The sequence below is a fragment of the Tachypleus tridentatus genome, chromosome 8 (genome assembly GCF_004210375.1).
Source record: "Tachypleus tridentatus isolate NWPU-2018 chromosome 8, ASM421037v1, whole genome shotgun sequence".
NCBI classification, from domain to species: Eukaryota; Metazoa; Arthropoda; class Merostomata; order Xiphosura; family Limulidae; genus Tachypleus; species Tachypleus tridentatus.
Genome location: NC_134832.1, coordinates 128599895 through 128622455, shown reverse-complemented (window position 1 = coordinate 128622455; position 22561 = coordinate 128599895). Strand labels below are relative to the sequence as shown.

Below are 22561 nucleotides of genomic sequence, written 5' to 3'. Positions count from 1 at the left end.
GGATAAAGCTGAATGCCCTCTTACCAGTAACCTTAGATAGCTTTTCCACATGTATGGTAGTATCAAGACCACCCTATTTAGGAGTATTCTTGTTATTCCAGTTCACATTTGATTTTGATATTTGATTTAGTTGTGCATGGTCCTTCTTTTTAATCATTCTCTTTCTTTTTGAGGATCATGAAGAGAGTTCTGAACTCCACATAATTCTGCACATCCTCCTCATAATTCTGGAAGTAGATGTTGCCTTGCCTCTCAGATTAGGGGATTATGATTTTGGTTTGTAATCCTAGGTAGGGTAATCTTTGTTTCTTTAAGGTCTTGTAATTCTGAGGATGGTTTGTTGCATTTTGCACTTCTTCAGGTTGGAGTAAGGGTTTGTCCACTTTTGTGTTGCTTTCCTTCTTTTTTGTAATTCCTGTGACTTGGCATGCAACATTCTGCTACTTCCTGGTTTCAATAATACTAAAGAGTAAAATAATTCATATCCATACCCACTACACCTTGGACCTCAAGTTTGATCCACAGTACTATAAACCCAAGGACGAGGTGTAGGACATCACCTGCCTGATTGAAACATGGACATATAATTCTAGTTCTTTTGAAGATGTTAATATTTTGACTGGTTGACCTTTACCACCAAGAAGTTAGATTTCAGGTTGTCCAGGCAGAGATTATACATGTCCCAGAAGTAGTGCAGACTCCACTGGTGTGCTGTGGCTATATCTCATCTTTTCACATTTTCTTTCTTGCAAATGTTTTCTGTATGGACCTTGCCCTCACTGACCTCTCAGTGTGGGATTCTAGCTAAAGTGTAAGAAGAGGTGTGTTTTGGAAATTAACATTTTCCTACACTGAAAATATTTCTCTAATAATACTTACCTATTCACACTCTACCCTTCTTCCTGCAAAATGGCTGATTTCAGGTTTGTTAATTTGGACCATCTTCAAAAGTGAATAAGAAGTCATGATGGAAGCTTATGTATAGATCTGGTATAGGGGATGTATTGATGTAGGTGGAGATAATCACAAGAGTTAAATTACTATGAGCAGTATAGTCGTGTATAAAAGTTAGAGCAAATGAGGTAAGATTTGTACCAAAGCTAAGATGGGCAGACAAGAGAAACTTGTGTTGGGATAAAACCAAAGTATGAGTACATGTAGGTATTATTGGAAATACATTTTTGGTGTAGGAAAATGTTAACTTTGAACTTAGTTACCTGAGGAAATCAAGAGATATAAATGAAGTAGTAACCTAAGAGTGTGTGTCAGCATTAGCTGTGAATATTTACAAATGCATGAGATATTTACTACAATAACAAAAATTTTAATTCTTCAGAAAACTAACACATAAGTCAATGAAAATTAGTTAATAATGCAACGGTCTGAAGACACTACAAAAATTAACCTAAATGTACAGTGACTAGTGTAAATGTAATGATAATTTAGAGAAAAGCCATACTTCCATGAAATACACCATATGTCTTAGTTGGCCACTTTTACTGAGTGAATGTATGATGTAGTGAGAAGTCTTTAGTAATCTAGTTCTTATTATAAAGTTCATAACAGTCACCATTAAACTATGTTTTGATAAACTTAACATGAAATCAGAGATCTCGAACAATTTATTCACACTGTATCTGTGTATATAGTTAGGATTTAAAATGTGGAAGCTATGCCATGTAGGAATATTTGTTTAATGTATGTGACATTGATAAAGAATGTTTAAAGAATTATCTGAAGGATAATAATGTTACTACAGCCTCTTGTTGTAAGGATATTTTGTGCTGAGTGTTTGTAAATAGCCACTTGAAAAGGGTGACAATGTACATGTGCAATTTACCTGTTTCACGAAGACACAAGCCAACAGGCTGTTGTAATGTTCCATATTTGTTTCAACAATCTGCTGTGTATACTGATAACATTAGCTACGTCTTCAGCAGTTTTCTTAGTTCTGATGCCAGATGCTATTCATATTACTTGCTTAGCCTCAGTCATAGACATCGATTGGGATGCTTCTTGTTTTCCTCTCAAGAAGTGTACAAAGTTTATCCATTTGTAACAGGAGGCCCACCCTGTAGGCTAGTCATTTGGCTTTGCCTTTAACACCAGTTACAAATGATTTATTTATATCCAAGCATGCAGATGCAAATGGAATACACAAGTCACTGACTTGAAGGTTTTACAGTTAGAATAAAGAAAGATTTGGCTCAGAGACAAAAATTCAAAATACATATTGTACTTTAATTAAAATATTCATGTACATTCATTGTACCAAAGCTATTTAACAACAGTTTCTTATTAACCTGTTGTGTATGGCTGGTTTAAACCTTCCTATCACCCTATGCACAAAGATCTATGAATTTTCTCAGTAGTTCGTTTAAAATGTTGTGAGCCAAGTACTTGTATCATATGATGTCAACTAAAGTTGCCTATGCTAACATTATATGATGTCAACTGCAGTTGAATTTGTAGAAATCAATTTCTTCAAGTAGCAATTGTTCACTAATTACACTTTCAATAATACTCATCAAGTTAGAAAGTACCCTGAACAAATTACTAATTAAATTATTATGCAACAGACATTTAGACACAGTTTGACTTCTGTAATCTGGTTACTACATTCTCTAAGTTGTCCTCTGATAAGGATACTACTTTTTCAATAAACCTTATTAAGTCTACAAGTGAATTTTATTTCAACATCATCTTATTATTTGTACACATTATACATTGTTTTCTAACTACACTGTTCAACTAGAGAGAGAAAATAGCAATTTACACATGTAGAGAGTTTGTCTGGTGGAAATTTGTCAAGTTTTGTAATAAAACCATGGTGAGGAGTTAGGATTACAGCAGTTTTGCTGGTCACTCATTTCTTTGCTGGATAAGTGACTTTTGAGCTGAAAATATGAGACTAAATATATTTTTACATGTTCTTATAATCTTTCTGCTAGAACTACAGGCTTAGTTTGGAAATAGTTCCTCTACCCAATTGATTTAATTCTGCTAAATCATTGGACAAAAACTAAAAGATAATTGATTTTTGGTCAAGAGTTGTAGACAGTAGCCTATTTGTATGTATCTATCCATATTTTCCTTCTAATCAAAGTTGTGCCATTCATTTGTTATATGACCTAATTTCATGAGTCAATGAAGGTATACATTCTGCAGCCTTCATCTTTGCTATGGTTGCATCTATTTGTCATCAGATTGTTGGTTTTGATTTCATACACAAAAATTTCAGTTGCATCTTAGTCAACTAATCTTTTAATTTATCTTCTGTTTCCTTGTTCAGATAACTTACTGTTAAACTTCCAATGATTATATGTTAACGTGTACATCTCTGTTTTGTGTGAAATGTATGTGTTCTAAATGGATATTTACAAAAATTTCTATTTCTCATCACAGGAACACTTGTAATTTCTATAAAATGCTTCAAAGGCTCATCTTCAAGCATAATTTTGGGATGATCACAAGCTTTTGCACTAGCGTAGTACTTTTTTAGGCTCTGTTTTGATCCTGAGACCTGTCTTGCCCTGTATGAGTATTTAACTAACAGAACTTAATGATTAACTTGCTATAATTTGCAAATAAGAAACCTTATAATGCTCAAACTACCACAGATATAGATACGTAGATAGTACTCTGGCATGCCTCTCCACTTATTTCTGTTTAAAAAACTGGAAGTGAAAGATACCAATGCATTTCTCTATACTTCTGTTTAGCATGTGCGCATTGAAGATTAGCTAAGAAAATAAATAAGTTGTATGGTATTAAAAGCTATAAATTTGCCAAGCATCATTATGTCTTCCACATATTACATTGTAATTGATGTAATGTTATACAGACTTTTTGAAGAACTGATACATTGTATAAGGAAGTTAGTGTTATAAATGTAAGGATGATAGGTATATTTTAAAGCAGGTAATAATGATTATAAAACTCCCCTGGATTGTAAATGAAAGGCTGTATTAAAAATATGCATTTGATAAGAATTTTGTGTGACATATAATACTGATTATGAAACAGTAATGGACTGTTTAAGGAAAGTAATGTTAAAAAATTTAAGCCAGATAAGAATGTCTTATGACATGTAATACTGATTATAAAACAGGAAATATTATAAAATGTACTTGTAACCAAATCTGCAAGAATGTTTAATTATTTTTTCTAATAAAGTTGTGTTTAAAAAAAACTTGAATAAATAATTCTAGTAAACTTGAAAACAGTATTGGTAACAAGCATTTACAATGTCTCAAAATATTGATACATATTTTTAAGCTTTGTAGCACACAGTAGTAGTACCATTTCATAAAATATTGGAAAGCTTTGCAACCTGTATCAGTTACAATCATGTGAAAAAATTAGGACACCCCATGAAAGCCTGTGTATTTGTGTAACATATTTGGATATGTAGATATTTAATCTCAATATTAAACAATGCAGAGAGATTATAGGAATATAATTAAACAATTAAAACTGAAGAAAAGACTTTTCAAGACCTTCTGTAAATGTAATTCTACAAAAATGCATATTCTAACTGAGGAAAAAGTTAGGACACCCTACCCCCTAATAGCTAGTGTTATCCCTTTGGCTGAACTAACTGCAGTGAGACACTTCTTGTAGCCATCTACCAATCTCTGACATTGGGCTGAAGTAAGTTTGTCCCCACTCCTCAATGCAGAATTCTTTCAGCTGTGAGATGTTTGAGGGGTTTATTGCATGCACAGCCCGTTTCAAGTCACCCTACAGCATCTCAATGGGATTAAGATCTGGGCTTTGACTCGATTCCAGGACTCTCCATTTCCTAGTTTTCAGCCAGTCCTTGGTGGATTTACTGGTATGTTTTGGGTCATTGTCATGTTGCAGGGTCCAATTTCTCTTCAGCTGTAATTTTCTTACAGATGGTCTCACATGTTCCTCAAGCACCCTCTGATACACAGTAGAATTCATGGTGGATTCTATGATTGTGAGCTGTTCAGGTCCTGCTGCAGCAAAGCAGCCCCAAACCATGACACTTCCACCTCCATGCTTCACAGTTGGTATGAGGTTCCTTTCCTGGAATGCTGTATTTGGTTTACGCCAAACATGTCCTCTGTTCTGGTGTCCAAATAATTCAGTTTTGACTCATCTGTCCAAAGAACATTATTCCAGAAGTTCTGGTCTTTGTCTACATTCTCTCTGATAAACTTCAGTCTGGCTTTGATGTTTCTCTTAGAGAGCAAAGGTTTCCTCCTTGCACACCTCCCATGCAAGTTAAACTTGTGCAGTCTCTTTCTGATTGTAGAGGCATGCACTTTCACATCAACAGTAGCCACAGCCTGCTGTAAGTCCCGTGATGACATTTTAGGGTTTTTGGAGACCTCTTTTAGCATCTTGCGGTCTGCTCTCTGGGTGAACTTGCTTGGATGACCAGACCTGGGCATGTTGGTAGTTGTTTTGGAAGCCCTCCACTTGTTGACTATTTTCCAGAAAGTGGAATGGTTGATTGCATAATCTTTTGAGATCTTTGTAAATCCCTTACCAGACTCATAAGCTGCTATAATTGTCTTTCTGAAGGCCTCAGACAGCTCCTTTTTCTCACCATGGTGCTCACTCTCACTTCAACACTCAAGAGCACACCAAACTAAGTGTCTGAGGTTTAAATAGGGCAAGCCTTATTCAAAATGCAGAGAAACGATCATCTAGTTATGTGCACCTGGTGTGATACACCTGTGTGTGAGTTGAGCCATTGTAAGTGGGAATAAATGTGGGGGTGTCCTAACTTTTTTCTCAGTTAGAATATGCATTTTTGTAGAATTACATTTTACAGAAGATCTTGAAAAGTCCTTTCTTCAGTTTATTAGTTTAGTTATATTACTTTAATCTCTCAGTATTGTTCAAATTGAGATTAAATATATCCATATATCCCAAATTGTTACACAAATACACAGGCTTTCATAGGGTGTTCTAATTTATTCACATGACTGTATGTATATGATATCAACACTTATAGCAGCCACATAATGCAAGTACAATGTAGCAAGTGAGCTTTTTATATCATGCTTATCATACCCATACTAACATTGATATGTTTGTGGATTTAAATTTAACATGGCTGCCAGTGTATAAGCTAAGAGTATAAAGAAAAAAATTCAACACTTGCATATATTGTTAGGATGAATTACATTATACAAGGTGTTGTTATTTTACTAAAGAAAAAGTTATGTTTTAAAACATTATTTTTAACCAAATGGTGATTTTGTGAAATGAAAATATTTGGAGATGGCCTACTCTGTGTTTATCACTTGTTATTGGCAAAAGGACATAAATAAAAATGAAACAGAATATGCTGTATGAGTGTGGAAAAAGATTGTACGACAAACAAAGACAAATAATTATTTATATATACATATATATCAGCTTGATTGGTGATGTTGATGACAAGACTAAATTTAAAGATGACGTTACAGAACTCACTCTAAAAATTTTTTTTTGAATGGCTTCAATTGTGATAAGTACCTGGCAAAGGAGTATCCAGATAATTATCTGATTCATCTTCAATTCCCTTTCTTTATTCCTGCCTGATAATATCAGTATGTGAATTGATGGTTTTAGTACATATAATGTGAAATACAAAGAGATGGATCTTTACCTATTCTGTCTCTTGATGAAGGGCAAACTGTTTGTACTTGCTGATCTAGCATTGGTGTGGATTAATGCAACAACTAATTGGGCAGATGGAGAAAGCAGGTTTTATATCAATAAAGGACAAACTGTCTGTAGTTGTTGATCTAAAAAAAATTATGTGGATTAAAGCAGTAAGCAATAGTGCAGATGGAGAAAGCAGTTTTTCTGCAAAAAATTAATTGTACCTTTAAGACAAAGGTCATAAGCTGAGAAGGCAATTATGTACTATAATTGCTGGGTTTTGATGGAAATTGGATTATGATTTGAAGATGATAATAACAGTGTAGAGCTAGTTATTTAAATGCTATATTAAATATATACTGCACCTCATGTTAGATTGTAATAATATTCACCATTATTACAAAATAAACTGTCATACTATGTACGTTTAAATATATTAAATGTTGACAGTTTTTAGCACTTAAACTTTACTCCTGAGAAATTCCAGGTGTTACATAATGTTTGTATAATTCATTGTCAAATGAGTTGTATTGTTGGATACAGTTTGATTAATGTGTATATAATTTATTCAGATCAACCCTAATATAATACAGATGTACAGTGATTTAATAAAGTTTGTTATTTGATAACTTAGTTTATAAAATTTTGGTAATTATTTATGTGTATGCAAACTAAGTTTAGAATGAAATATTACCAAAGTCTGTAAAAATATATCTCAGAACAGCTGGTACAGGTATTAACACTTTTATTGATAAGCAGAGAACAGGTATAACTGAAGTCTGTTCTCTTTTTCAAGTTTAAGAGTGACAAGTTTGTAATGTAAAAAGAGAATACAAAGTATTGGGTTGAGGAATAATTCGTGAGCGTTTTTTCAAGTTAAAAAAATATATTCATAAATGAAACGCTTTAGCAAAATATTTCATGTCATTTGGTAGATAATTTTTTGCTCTAATAGATGGTGTGTTTGATTTTCATATGTCTTTAATTTTTGCTTTCATTTTCAGCTCATTAAATGGACTGTCAAGTGAACAAAATTGAGCATTTTCGACACCATCTGCTTTTTGCATTTAATTTTTTGCAATTTCGTTTACAACAATGCATACTTTATACCTAGGTATTACATGAAATAAAGTATCATAATAAATGTTTTGGGTGTAATGTGTTCATGCATTGAAGTACTGTATAGTCTTGCATGTAGTGCTTGAATGAAATTATTTAAAAATGCTCACGAATTATTCCTCAACCTAACATAAACATCTGATAACTTATTATTCTTCCCATTACCTTTCTTCTTTTGTCAGACTTAAAGTATTTCTGTTTTATTTTACAGATTTCAATATTCCATCATTATATTAACAATATTTCCTCAAGTTACAAATCCCTATTTTGATTCTCCTATATATCACAACATTTAGACATAGAATCAAAATAAGGATCTGTAGCTTGGGGAAATAATATCAACACTGTCTTAAACCTTATGTTAGTTTACTTTTAAAATTTGCATTACAATGTAAACTATTTATCTTGTTCCTGTATCTTTTGAAGACCCCTATTTCCCTTTTTAAATTAATAATTTTTGATAATCTTGTTTGTGTTACAGCAGGACTGTCCTATTTGAAACAGTTTAGTTTAATGAAATATGTAGTTATTGTGTAGTGCTTTATCAGGAAACAATCACAACCCTGAGACTGGCTTCATGCAGATTGGATGACCATTGTTCCTAATGTCATTATTACTATGATCCATGATTATCAATGTACTACATTATGTAAATTTTGTATAAAAATGTATAGCTACTGTATTTATACCCCATAGCTGTATACGAAGTCTGTAAACACTGGATTGAAAGAACTATGAACTATACTAGAATGGTGTATGGACTGAATTTTGTAACTGCATGAGTTTTACACGTATATGCATGCAATGCATGTGTGCTAGTATATATACTCTTCAAAAAAAGAAATGCAAAAGGCAAAATATGAGACAAATTGTTAACAAGTTTATTCCGGGTAGTTCTGTATGACATGTGTGAAACTTTGCACATTCACTGCTGAACATCCAAAGTCTGCAAAGGCAAGTCCACGCCACTAGGTGAAGTTTAACGCCACTCAACGCCAATAATGAGTATGCCCCCCCGTGAGCATCAATAACTGCTTGGCATCTCCTGCCCATGGAAGTGATGAGATGACGAATCACATCCTGTGGAATGGCTGTCCACTCAGCCTGCAAAGCTGCTGCAAGCTGAGGTAGAGTCTGTGTTTGAGGTTGTAGCCGTCGCAGACGTTGGTCCAACTCGTCCCAAAGATGTTCGATGGGGTTTAAATCTGGTGATCTGGAGGGCCAGGGAAGAACGTTGATGTTGTGGTGTCTCAAGAAGACAGTGGTGAGTCGGGCTGTGTGAGGACGGCGTTGTCATGTTGAAAACGCCGCTGACGCTCACCATGATGGGTTGCACATGGGGCCTAAGAATCTCGCCGACGATCGTTGAGCCGTAAGATTCCCTCGAATGTGCAAAAGGTCTGTTTTGGCATTGCAGGTGATGGCAGCCCACATCATGATGCTGCCACCACCAAATCTGTCAACATCCTGTGCACAAGGTCTGCCAGATTGTGGACGGTCACGAGTTGATCCATGTTGTTGGTGACGATTCCATAGCCTTGAGATGGTGCTTGGGTGGATATTCACAGCTCTGGCAACATCTGATCGAGATTTGCCTACTTCCAAGCAACCAATGGCGTTGTTGCGTTGTGCTTCAGTCAGTCTTGGCGTAACTGTATTGCATGTTGGTGGCTTAACACTGAGCTATGGAAACCGAGAACCCATCACTTTTATAGGGATTTTGCACATGTTGCACTTGCAGAACATGCAGATCTCTCAAACAAATGTATTGGACACGCATGCGTTTGGTTTTCAAAGTGCACAACTTTTATTGTCATTTTGGTCTGACAATCCGATGTTTTCAAAGTGCACAACTTTTATTGTCATTTTGGACTTTATAATGTTTTTAATCTGTAAAGCCATATATATAGGGACAGCTATATGAATTTTTCAAGTTGTATGGATGCATACATGTATATTCAATGCAAATATAAAACAATGAGCCATAACATAGTAGAATATGTATACAAATAAACATTTTTATTATTTCTTATAATTGTTATATTTCCACTTCCTCTCTACTGGCCATAGTACAACAACTTGCTGCTTTGCTGCAGCTGGACAGGTTACTTTACAGCATCAAAAATGTGTTACTTAAAAATCATGAATTTATTACATTAATGTACCTTTTTCCCTTCATTTTATGACCCTCTTCCACCATAATGACTCCCTAACCCTGGTGGGCTAGTGCTGCTCCATATATTATCTAAAACTCAATATTTTCTAAATAAAATTGCTGCCTCACTTTCATCTAGAATTGCTATCTCCTGCCTGTACAATTCTTGCCAGTCCTGATAGCCATCTTCAAGGCTCACTACTTTGTCTATCTGTAAAATTTATAATCATACAGTGTTGGCTATAACTCAGTACTTACCAGATCGACCATCACCTTGCTGATCCTTTGCGTAAAACTCAGGTTGATGCTATCTTTTAAATTACAGATTGAAAACTTTGTGTTGTAGGAAACGTTAAATATTGTTTAACATGCAGGTCAAGATAAAGCTTTGAATTTGGTCATTTTATATTTGTTTCTAAAATGTTTTTTAATTCTTGTTTCTATGGAATGTCCTGTTTGACCTACATACATACTATTGCAGTCTTGACCCCAATTGGTAAACACCAACAGAAATTATGTTTCATGATAAAACTTTTGATATTTGTCCTTGTATGTTTGTTTCACTAAGAAAGTTGTAAGATTATTTGGGTATTTTCTTTACAGTAATTTATTTTTCTTACATTTTTTCAGTTTTGGCTTATTAAAAATCATTGAAAATGGTGAAAGTATTACAATAGTTTTAGTACTTTCCATTATTACCAACTAACTTTGAAGTGTTAAGTTTATACCATCAAGTTTTAAATTGTGGAGACTGTCTGTATTTGTCTATTTTAGTGATGCTATTCGTTTTCATTTTGTATTAATTTTTTAAAATGTTGTTTGATTTTAGAACATACTTGTCAGAGTGAAAACAAATCAGTCTAGTGATGTACCACAAAATGAGATTATTTCAAAGTTCAGTGACAGCAGTTATGATGATCTGGATAGTTCCACTTACAGAGTTTTAAATGTAAAAACAGAAATTGTATTTCAAGATTTACAACAAATTGAATCTGGGCTAGAAAGTGCTTCTGGTAAGTACAAACATCTAAAAACTAAATTCAATTATTTTAGTTGAAAATAAATATTTAATTTTATGGTAATTTAAAAAATATATTAAACCAGTTGAGATAGGATTAATTTGAGATGTGTAGGCTCATGTTTGTTGTGTTTCTTTGATGCCATATTTGAGAAGTATTGTTAGAAAGGGTTTGAAGTAATAAATAAAATGACAGCAAAACAATTTAAAAATTTTTAAATTAAGAAAATAGTTAATAGAACAATTTTGGTTTCTGTAAACTGAAATTGGATAAAACTTTCTAACTGGTTATTCAACAGTTAGTCATTTGGTATGAGCCCAGTAACTCTTTAAAAGTTGGTTGTATAACATATTAAAATATGTTTTTATTTATTTACATGAAAGAAAATATTTCCATTATAATAATAATAAGAATGTCAGGTCAATCAATATTGATCATATAACTCTAAATTAACCTAAGTGAGTAAAAGTTAAAATAATGTTAATACATTCTGTAAATGTCTAAATCATTCAAGTTATAATCCAGTTATTTCAAAGCTAATATCTCTACTTCTAGCAATGTGATTGATATAAAAATTAAAACAGTAAAAAACAAGCATTTATATTTTTTATCTTAGTTACTCAGTTATAATTATTTGTCATCATATTTAGAAAAAAAGATATAAATTAAGTAGACATGATGCCTGTTTTCAAAAACATTTGAAAATGTTGCTAGATACACAAGTCATACCATATGAATTTTCAGTTATTTTGGACATCAATAATATGAGAAATATTTTCTCAGGCAGATTTAACTTTATAAACAATATAAATTAATTCTGTAATAACTATGTTATAAGAACTGCAAGAGTTCTAAGTAATACTAACTTTGATGAAAGTAGATCTTTCAAGTCTACACATTACTAGTGCACCTAGGAAAAGACAGGTTAGTTGACGTACTGTTGTATTAGCTTGAAAATAATCACTTTTGGCTGAGACCTCTGTATCACTGCAGACTCTAGAATCCTGATTTCAGAGAAATGCTTTTATGATAATTTATAGCCCAATCAAATACAAATTACGACACCTCATGTTTCTTTTTGATACTATATAGCTAGTGTAAAGATGCCTTGTTTTCTTTCAGTGTTTGGAAACAATGAGGGTTGAGATCTGAAACCTTGCCATGGATATACACTTGCTTTTACTAAATTTAAAGAATACACTTATGAAATTATAAGTCATATAACACAGTCTAAGAAACCAAAAGAATATTTACAGTCTGTATCTCACTTCATTGACCAAAGATTTAGTAGTGGGTGCTTCTAGCCTGTTGCCTTTTAACTATTCAGCTGTTTATAATAAGTGACAGTGGAAGATAAGCTTAGTAATATCTTTGAAATAACAAAGAGCAAGCACATTTGGTGGAACAGGAATGAAACATGAGACTCAAAGAGCAAGCACATTTGGTGGGAACAGGAATGAAACATGAGACTCAAAGAGCAAGCACATTTGGTGGAACAGGAATGAAACATGAGACTCAAAGAGCAAGCACATTTGGTGGGAACAGGAATGAAACATGAGACTCAAAGAGCAAGCACATTTGGTGGGAACAGGAATGAAACATGAGACTCAAAGAGCAAGCACATTTGGTGGGAACAGGAATGAAACATGAGACTCAAAGAGCAAGCACATTTGGTGGGAACAGGAATGAAACATGAGACTCAAAGAGCAAGCACATTTGGTGGAACAGGAATGAAACATGAGACTCAAAGAGCAAGCACATTTGGTGGGAACAGGAATGAAACATGAGACTCAAAGAGCAAGCACATTTGGTGGGAACAGGAATGAAACATGAGACTCAAAGAGCAAGCACATTTGGTGGGAACAGGAATGAAACATGAGACTCAAAGAGCAAGCACATTTGGTGGAACAGGAATGAAACATGAGACTCAAAGAGCAAGCACATTTGGTGGAACAGGAATGAAACATGAGACTCAAAGAGCAAGCACATTTGGTGGGAACAGGAATGAAACATGAGACTCAAAGAGCAAGCACATTTGGTGGAACAGGAATGAAACATGAGACTCAAAGAGCAAGCACATTTGGTGGAACAGGAATGAAACATGAGACTCAAAGAGCAAGCACATTTGGTGGAACAGGAATGAAACATGAGACTCAAAGAGCAAGCACATTTGGTGGGAACAGGAATGAAACATGAGACTCAAAGAGCAAGCACATTTGGTGGAACAGGAATGAAACATGAGACTCAAAGAGCAAGCACATTTGGTGGGAACAGGAATGAAACATGAGACTCAAAGAGCAAGCACATTTGGTGGAACAGGAATGAAACATGAGACTCAAAGAGCAAGCACATTTGGTGGAACAGGAATGAAACATGAGACTCAAAGAGCAAGCACATTTGGTGGAACAGGAATGAAACATGAGACTCAAAGAGCAAGCACATTTGGTGGGAACAGGAATGAAACATGAGACTCAAAGAGCAAGCACATTTGGTGGAACAGGAATGAAACATGAGACCCAAAGAGCAAGCACATTTGGTGGAACAGGAATGAAACATGAGACTCAAAGAGCAAGCACATTTGGTGGAACAGGAATGAAACATGAGACTCAAAGAGCAAGCACATTTGGTGGGAACAGGAATGAAACATGAGACTCAAAGAGCAAGCACATTTGGTGGGGAACAGGAATGAAACATGAGACTCAAAGAGCAAGCACATTTGGTGGAACAGGAATGAAACATGAGACTCAAAGAGCAAGCACATTTGGTGGAACAGGAATGAAACATGAGACTCAAAGAGCAAGCACATTTGGTGGGAACAGGAATGAAACATGAGACTCAAAGAGCAAGCACATTTGGTGGGAACAGGAATGAAACATGAGACTCAAAGAGCAAGCACATTTGGTGGAACAGGAATGAAACATGAGACTCAAAGAGCAAGCACATTTGGTGGAACAGGAATGAAACATGAGACTCAAAGAGCAAGCACATTTGGTGGGAACAGGAATGAAACATGAGACTCAAAGAGCAAGCACATTTGGTGGGAACAGGAATGAAACATGAGACTCAAAGAGCAAGCACATTTGGTGGGAACAGGAATGAAACATGAGACTCAAAGAGCAAGCACATTTGGTGGAACAGGAATGAAACATGAGACTCAAAGAGCAAGCACATTTGGTGGGAACAGGAATGAAACATGAGACTCAAAGAGCAAGCACATTTGGTGGGAACAGGAATGAAACATGAGACTCAAAGAGCAAGCACATTTGGTGGAACAGGAATGAAACATGAGACTCAAAGAGCAAGCACATTTGGTGGGAACAGGAATGAAACATGAGACTCAAAGAGCAAGCACATTTGGTGGGAACAGGAATGAAACATGAGACTCAAAGAGCAAGCACATTTGGTGGGAACAGGAATGAAACATGAGACTCAAAGAGCAAGCACATTTGGTGGAACAGGAATGAAACATGAGACTCAAAGAGCAAGCACATTTGGTGGAACAGGAATGAAACATGAGACTCAAAGAGCAAGCACATTTGGTGGAACAGGAATGAAACATGAGACTCAAAGAGCAAGCACATTTGGTGGAACAGGAATGAAACATGAGACTCAAAGAGCAAGCACATTTGGTGGAACAGGAATGAAACATGAGACTCAAAGAGCAAGCACATTTGGTGGGAACAGGAATGAAACATGAGACTCAAAGAGCAAGCACATTTGGTGGGAACAGGAATGAAACATGAGACTCAAAGAGCAAGCACATTTGGTGGGAACAGGAATGAAACATGAGACTCAAAGAGCAAGCACATTTGGTGGGAACAGGAATGAAACATGAGACTCAAAGAGCAAGCACATTTGGTGGGAACAGGAATGAAACATGAGACTCAAAGAGCAAGCACATTTGGTGGGAACAGGAATGAAACATGAGACTCAAAGAGCAAGCACATTTGGTGGAAACAGGAATGAAACATGAGACTCAAAGAGCAAGCACATTTGGTGGGAACAGGAATGAAACATGAGACTCAAAGAGCAAGCACATTTGGTGGGAACAGGAATGAAACATGAGACTCAAAGAGCAAGCACATTTGGTGGGAACAGGAATGAAACATGAGACTCAAAGAGCAAGCACATTTGGTGGAACAGGAATGAAACATGAGACTCAAAGAGCAAGCACATTTGGTGGAACAGGAATGAAACATGAGACTCAAAGAGCAAGCACATTTGGTGGGAACAGGAATGAAACATGAGACTCAAAGAGCAAGCACATTTGGTGGAACAGGAATGAAACATGAGACTCAAAGAGCAAGCACATTTGGTGGAACAGGAATGAAACATGAGACTCAAAGAGCAAGCACATTTGGTGGGAACAGGAATGAAACATGAGACTCAAAGAGCAAGCACATTTGGTGGGAACAGGAATGAAACATGAGACTCAAAGAGCAAGCACATTTGGTGGAACAGGAATGAAACATGAGACTCAAAGAGCAAGCACATTTGGTGGAACAGGAATGAAACATGAGACTCAAAGAGCAAGCACATTTGGTGGGAACAGGAATGAAACATGAGACTCAAAGAGCAAGCACATTTGGTGGGAACAGGAATGAAACATGAGACTCAAAGAGCAAGCACATTTGGTGGGAACAGGAATGAAACATGAGACTCAAAGAGCAAGCACATTTGGTGGGAACAGGAATGAAACATGAGACTCAAAGAGCAAGCACATTTGGTGGGAACAGGAATGAAACATGAGACTCAAATCACCAGGTCACACTGCTCCAAAGCTGAACTAATTTGACATAAAATCTCAACTACGACTTTTAGCATTAAAGTTAGTTTTCAATACTTTCAATGGGCATAACACAGATAACTCTATGTATCTTTGTACTTAACAATAAATTACTTTGATGAAAGTATTTTTAACACTTGGATACTGTAAATTGCTAATCATTGTTGTGGAATTAACTTTTGCTATTTTTGTGGCACATACATATACTTTTTTTGAACAACAGTTTTGGCAAAATAAAAAGCCTTTATCAGTGGATAAATTAATTCTGTGTTACAATGTTGTGGGGTTTGGAGGCCTCTGGTTTTGGAAGAATTGGTTGATTTTATCCATTTCTCTAAAGACATTTTAAGAGTGTTATGTAATGATGTTGTAACTGTTTGTTGTTTGGTATTGCTAAAAAATAAAAAATAATTCTGTATCCACCAAGCCATTTAAGTAACTGTTCTTAATGTGCTATACACAGATAATAACATATAATCTGGAAATAGCAAATAGTGAGGAGACATTAGCTGTTGTCAGTTAAGTACCTGCAATGCCTGCTGTAACACAAACAGAAACATTCACTGCTTTCAGTAGGTGGATTACCAACATATCAGTTCAGTTGCACAGCATGATTGCATAGATTTAGCATGAAAAATGTTGTTTAGGAAATCAGGATAATATCTGAAAACTTTTTCCAAAATTTATGCAATGGAAAATCAATGCATCTTTAATGTCATTTTTCCATGGAATTTAAAACTTGCAAAACAAGTTTCAATGTAAAAACCATGAAAGACAATTCCTAAAAATATTAAGTAGAACTACAGTTGTTGAAATAACAGAATATGGTAATCAGAACCAATAATTTTAATTAGTAATTTTGATTAATACAGCAATACCTTGCACAGTGCAACTTCAATCAGTATGGGGTGTATTATTGTGCAGTTTATAATTTGTCACAGATGATTCAATTAGTACTGAATGATTCAATATAATGTGGCTATATTTACATACATATAAGTCCTTGGGTCCTTTTTATTATGGTTGACATTTTTCTAAGATTTTCTTTAATGATCTCCCAAAATTTGAGTGACTAGCTTATTGTACAGGGTGTTTGGAAAGTCACTGTGCACTTATATATTTATTAACAGACATGTTTCAATATAGAATACAGGAGGTAAATATGAATGACAATTATAAACAATGTTGAAAGTGACCCCTGTTGGCATCAAAATAGGCTTGGATCCTTCTTATTTTGTTTCTAAACATCGCTCTCAGTTGCTGGTTTGAAACAGACTGAATAAATGCTGTTACAAAATTGCACAGTGACTTTCTGAACACCCTGTAGTTCTTTCTGCAAGCCTATACAATATGTAGGTGCATTTATATACTGTATAGTTTAAATCTGAGCATCAACTGCTGCCAGCAGCAATCTAAGTTCAGCTTTTTCTTCTTAAGCATGGGTGTATCCTTTTTGCAATTTTTTTACAGAGATCTCTTTATTATGAGTGAAAAAGAAAGTTTGATGATACCGAGCCAAAGAAATGTAAATGGCTGACATTAAAACAGAAAATTGATATCATCAAATGCCATGAACAAGGCATTTTGTTTGCCAAACTCACACAAGACAAAGGAATAAATGATTCATCTGTAAGAAGAGTTGTAAAAGGAAAAAGAATCAGTACAAAAAGTATTGAATGGCTACCAACTCTCGTGAAGAAAAGGAGTTCTCTAATGGTGAATATGGAATATCCGCTATCAATACGTATAAAAGATTGCAATCAGTAGCAACTTCCTTTTTTAAGTCAAATAGAAATTCAAACGAAAGCTATGAGTCTTTTCAACACCCTCAAAGAAAACGTGATGGAAGAAAACGATGGAGAAGGGGTAAATAATGAAACATTTTCAGCAAACCATAGTTGGTTCTTTCATTTTAAAAAATGCCATTGTATTCATAATGCTTGCAATATAGACAAAAGCTTAAGTGCAGAGAAGGATGCTGTTAAAAAATTTCCTAATGCATTTATGGAAATTATTGAAAAAGGTGGCTACAAAGATAACCAACTTTTTTATGTTGATGAAATGGGTTTATTTTGTGAAAAAATACCTTCTAGAACTTTTCTATCACAAAATGAAAAACTCAGCCAGGTTTCAAGGCATCAAAAGATCATTTGACACATTTTTAGGAAGAAATGCATCTGGCTATTTTAAATTAAAATCTATGCTTGTGTATCATGCAGAAACCTCCCTGAGCAGCTGTGCAAAGACTCTCCCAGCTGTTTGGCAATCAAGTAAAAAAGCATGGGTCATGAAATCTTTGTTTGAAGACTGGTTAAAAAGTTATTTTGTCCTGCAATTGAACGCTACTGCAAAGAAAACAACTTGGACTATAAAGCTTTGTTTATATTAGATAATGCACCAGGCCATCCAAAGTGACTTTGTAACTTTAATGAAAATGTCAAAATTCATTTTCTTCCACCCAGTACAACATCTCTATTGAAACCAATGGATTAAGGTGTCATTATGATGTTTAAATCTTATTTTAGGCGAACTTTTTCTCGAGCAATAAAGGCAACAACTAGAGAAGCTGCACTATCTTTGACTGAATTCTGGAAAAATTACAACATCAGAAATGCTATCAAAAACATCAACAAAGTGTGGCTCAAAGTTAACAAGAATAACAATGAGAGCAGTGAGGAAGCACATTTTGCTTCACTGCACAAGCAATAACTGTGGCTTTGCGTCTGAAATTAGGGATGTTTCTGAAGATGTAGTCAATATTGGACACAATCTTGGATTCAAGTTTTTGGAAATGGTTAATGTTCGAGAGTGCATTGACGTACATCCTCAAGTTCTTAACAATGATACACTCCTTAATTTAGACCAAGATTGGACATATAAGAAAGAAGAAAGTCCAGAGTATAATGAAGATGCTAGAGAAGAGATGGAAAAAGAATTTCCTTTACAGGAACTTGAAAAAATGTTTAGGGGCAGTGGAAACTGCTTCAGACTTAATTATAAATCATGATCCAGACATGGAGTGCAGCATTAATGTCCAATGAGTGTTAGAAAATGCCATTCGACGTTATTGAGAACTCCATGAAGAAAAGAATGAAAAGAAAATGGTGCAACTTAGATCAGATAGATTTTCTTTAATCAGTAAAATTTTACAGTTTTCATTTTTTCAAAATAAAATTTTCATTGTTTTAATTTTTCAAAATAAAGTTTATCAATTAGTTTAATTTTTATTTTACCTCATAATTATTTGTGTTTATTTTTTTCTAACTAATCAGGCTTAATTATTTCTACTATGAAGAAATTCCTTATGATACCCACGTATCATTATTTTTCTTATTAAAACTATTCCCTGTTCAGTGTTGATTCAATCATTGCAGTAGTTTTTTCGAACTCATTAACCTCACTGTGCGAGATATTCCTGTATATTGCTGAGAAAAAATTTAAATTATTATAACAGAAACACTAATTTTGAGTAGTTAGTTATTTCTGTAACATTAAATTGATGTAGTTTGTAGTTTCATTAATTGGTTAGTGTATGTGATGGTAATCAGTGCTCATAGGAAATTAATTAAATTGTTCAGCTCTAGTTTAAATGTACATAAATTATACTGCTATCATTAATTTCCATGGATGTTTTGAATGCTTGCAACTCGTACAGCTTGTAATAGGAGGATTTTGTTGAGAACTTGATAAAATAAATAATGTTGATAAATAGTTAATTTTGGCAAAATAATGACACGTGTAAATATTAATTAAACATATATAGATCTTTTCGATAGAATCTTATAAGAACTGATATTAACCACCTTGCTAAAACAACAAAGAATTAGGAGGCAATTGTGATAATCAACCACTGTATTTAAGAAGTTAAGATAGCTTTTAAAATTAATATAATAAATTACTGACTTAAAATAGTGTTAGTTGTTGTAGCATTCTACCATTATATTTCAATAACTGATGTTAAATGTTTTCTACAAGTAATTTTACTTTTGAACATGTTCTGTTGTCTCAATTTTGTTTTCAATGCTATTTCAGATCGCAAAGAAATTTTTAATAAAGTGTAAAACTGTGAAGTAATTTTTCTTTACTTATACATTTTGATTTTGATATTCATATTAATTGTATAACAATGTTGTAATGTATTTCAAAGTTCATCAAATACAGTAACATATGATATGTTGGTTAGTGTTTGCTGCATCATATATATTGATTTCAGATATAAAGATTGGTGTGAACAACTGTTGTGGAAGTCAGTTTCCTGATTATCAAATTTTAAATCAAGAAGATCTCTTCACAGATGTTGTCAAATTTCCAAAACTGAACAATGTGTGTGGAGAAAGGAATTTAAATATACAAAATCTAAAACAATATAATATACCTCAGAGTGGTGACAAACCACATAGTTGTAAAATCTGTGGACTAAAATTTGTAACAGTAGATAACTTGAAACAACATAAGAGGATACACACAGGAGAGAAACCTTTTATTTGTGTAGTATGTGGAAAACCATTTGGAACAAATAGTAACTTAAAAATACATCAAAGAATACACACTGGGGAGAAACCATACAGTTGTATAGTTTGTGGAAAACAATTTCGAACAAGTAGTACATTGAAAATACATAAAAGAACACACACAGGGGATAAACCTTACTCCTGTGTAGTTTGTGGAAAACACTTTAGAACAAATAGTGAGTTAAAAATGCATCAAAGAATACATACTGGAGAGAAACCATACAGTTGTGAGGTGTGTGGAAAAGAATTTGGAATAGTGGGTAACCTGAAACAACATGAGAGGATACACACTGGAGAGAAACCATATAATTGTGTTGTGTGTGGAAAAGAAATTGGGACAATGGGTAACCTGAAACAACATGAGAGGATACACACTGCAGATAAACCATATAGTTGTGTAGTTTGTGGAAAAGGATTTGGAACAGTGGGTAACCTGAAACAACATGAGAGGATACACAGTGAAGATAAACCTTATATTTGTGCAATTTGTGGTAAAAACTTTCGAACAAATAGTGAATTAAAAATTCATCAAAGAATACACACTGGGGAGAAACCTTTCATTTGTGCAGTTTGTGGAAAACAATTTCTGACCAATAGTTCCTTAAAAAAACATCACAGAACACATACTGGAGAAAACCTTACAGTTGTTTAGTGTGTGGAAAACAGTTTGGAAGAAATAATGAATTAAAACTGCATCAGAGAATACACACTGGGGAGAAACCTTACACTTGTGCAGTTTGTGGAAAACAGTTTCGAAGAAATAGTAAATTAAAATTACATCAAAGAACACATACTGGGGAGAAACCTCATTGCTGTGCAATTTGTGGAAAACAGTTCCAGACAAATGGCCAATTAAAAATACATCAAAGAACACATACTGGAGAGAAACCTTACAATTGTATAGTGTGTGAAAAACAGTTTGTAACAAATGGTGATTTAAAAGTACATCAGAGAATACACACTGGGGAGAAACCTTACAGCTGTGCAGTTTGTGGAGAACAATTTGCAACAAATAGTAAATTAAAAGTACATCAAAGGATACACACTGGGGAGAAACCTTATTGTTGTGCAGTTTGTGGGAAAGATTTTGGAACAAATAGTAAATTAAAAATGCATCAGAGGGTACACACAGGAGAGAAACCTTATAACTGTGCTGTTTGTGGAAAACAATTTCGAACAAATAGTCAATTAAAAATACATCATAGAATACACACTGGGGAGAAACCTTACTGTTGTTCAGTTTGTGGAAAAGACTTTGGAACAAATAGTAAATTAAAAGTTCATAAAAGGATACACACTGGTGAAAAACCTTGCAGTTGTGCATTTTGTGGAAAACAATTTGGAAGTAACTCTTACTTAAGAATACATAAAAAAATACATACTAAGTAGAAACCATACTGAAACAAATACATCAGAAAATAACTCCAGGAGATGCCATATATTCCTGTGTGTGTAAAACAATTTGTACAAACTGCATATTGAGTGGTTACAAAATACATCAGAAAATACAGTCCAGGGAGAAGTCATATAGTTGTTCTGTGTGTGAAACACAGTTTCTTACAAACTGCAGCTTTAATAACCATAAAAGATACGTACCACTGAAAAATCTTTTAAAAATTTCTCAAAGTGGAAACTGTAATAAATTATAACTTAAAAATACACAAAAAAGAATAATGTGGTCCTGTATCTGGAAAAGAGACTTGGTAAATTGTTGTTGAAATACTAAAGTGTAGAGTATGTAATGCAGTGGGTTTTTTATAACGTGTAGACCAAATGAAATTGAAGTTTTGTAAACTACTGATACTTGAGTAAGGAAGCACATTTGTGATATTTGTGTATGATCCAAATAAATGTAAAATCATTATCATTACAATAAAGTATTCCAGTTGAAAAACATGTGTAGTCCTCCAAACTCAAAATCCAGTACTCGCAACATCTCATAAACACTTGAATTAATCATGGAGTAATACTAATTAATAGTTATGGGGGGGGGGGGGTAATTATATGAACTGTGAACATCATATTTCTTTTCTTTGTTAAGATTTGGAAATTACTTGACATACAGTTCTCTAAAATATTCAACACAGGTTCTGCTTCCACAAGCTACACAACATAAAGTGACCTTAGAAGTCATATCTCATTGGTGGTTTGAAAGAATAACTCAATCTCCTTAATGGTTACTGACTACCCTTGTTATGAGAAGATTTGGGAGTAAGAGGTGCAGTGACATCAACTGGTTCAGATGCTGGCTGATGATCTTCAGGAACCATTATGTCATCCTGCTTGGTGATCATTCCCTGATCTGTAGGTATTTGAAGATTTACTAGTGACTTCATCATCGTAG

The 22561-nt window shown here is 34.3% G+C and overlaps 1 pseudogene across 1 annotated transcript in view; it reads left to right on the top strand.

Moving 5' to 3' along the window:
* The window catches only part of LOC143223469 (uncharacterized), a 41873-nt pseudogene extending 19760 nt beyond the window's left edge, over positions 1-22113 (top strand). Inside the window, exons 4-5 of the transcript XR_013012923.1 lie at positions 10731-10914; positions 19920-22113. The product of XR_013012923.1 is annotated as an uncharacterized LOC143223469 (transcript). The remainder of the gene's footprint in view (positions 1-10730; positions 10915-19919) is intronic.
* The last annotated feature ends 448 nt before the right edge of the window (positions 22114-22561 follow it).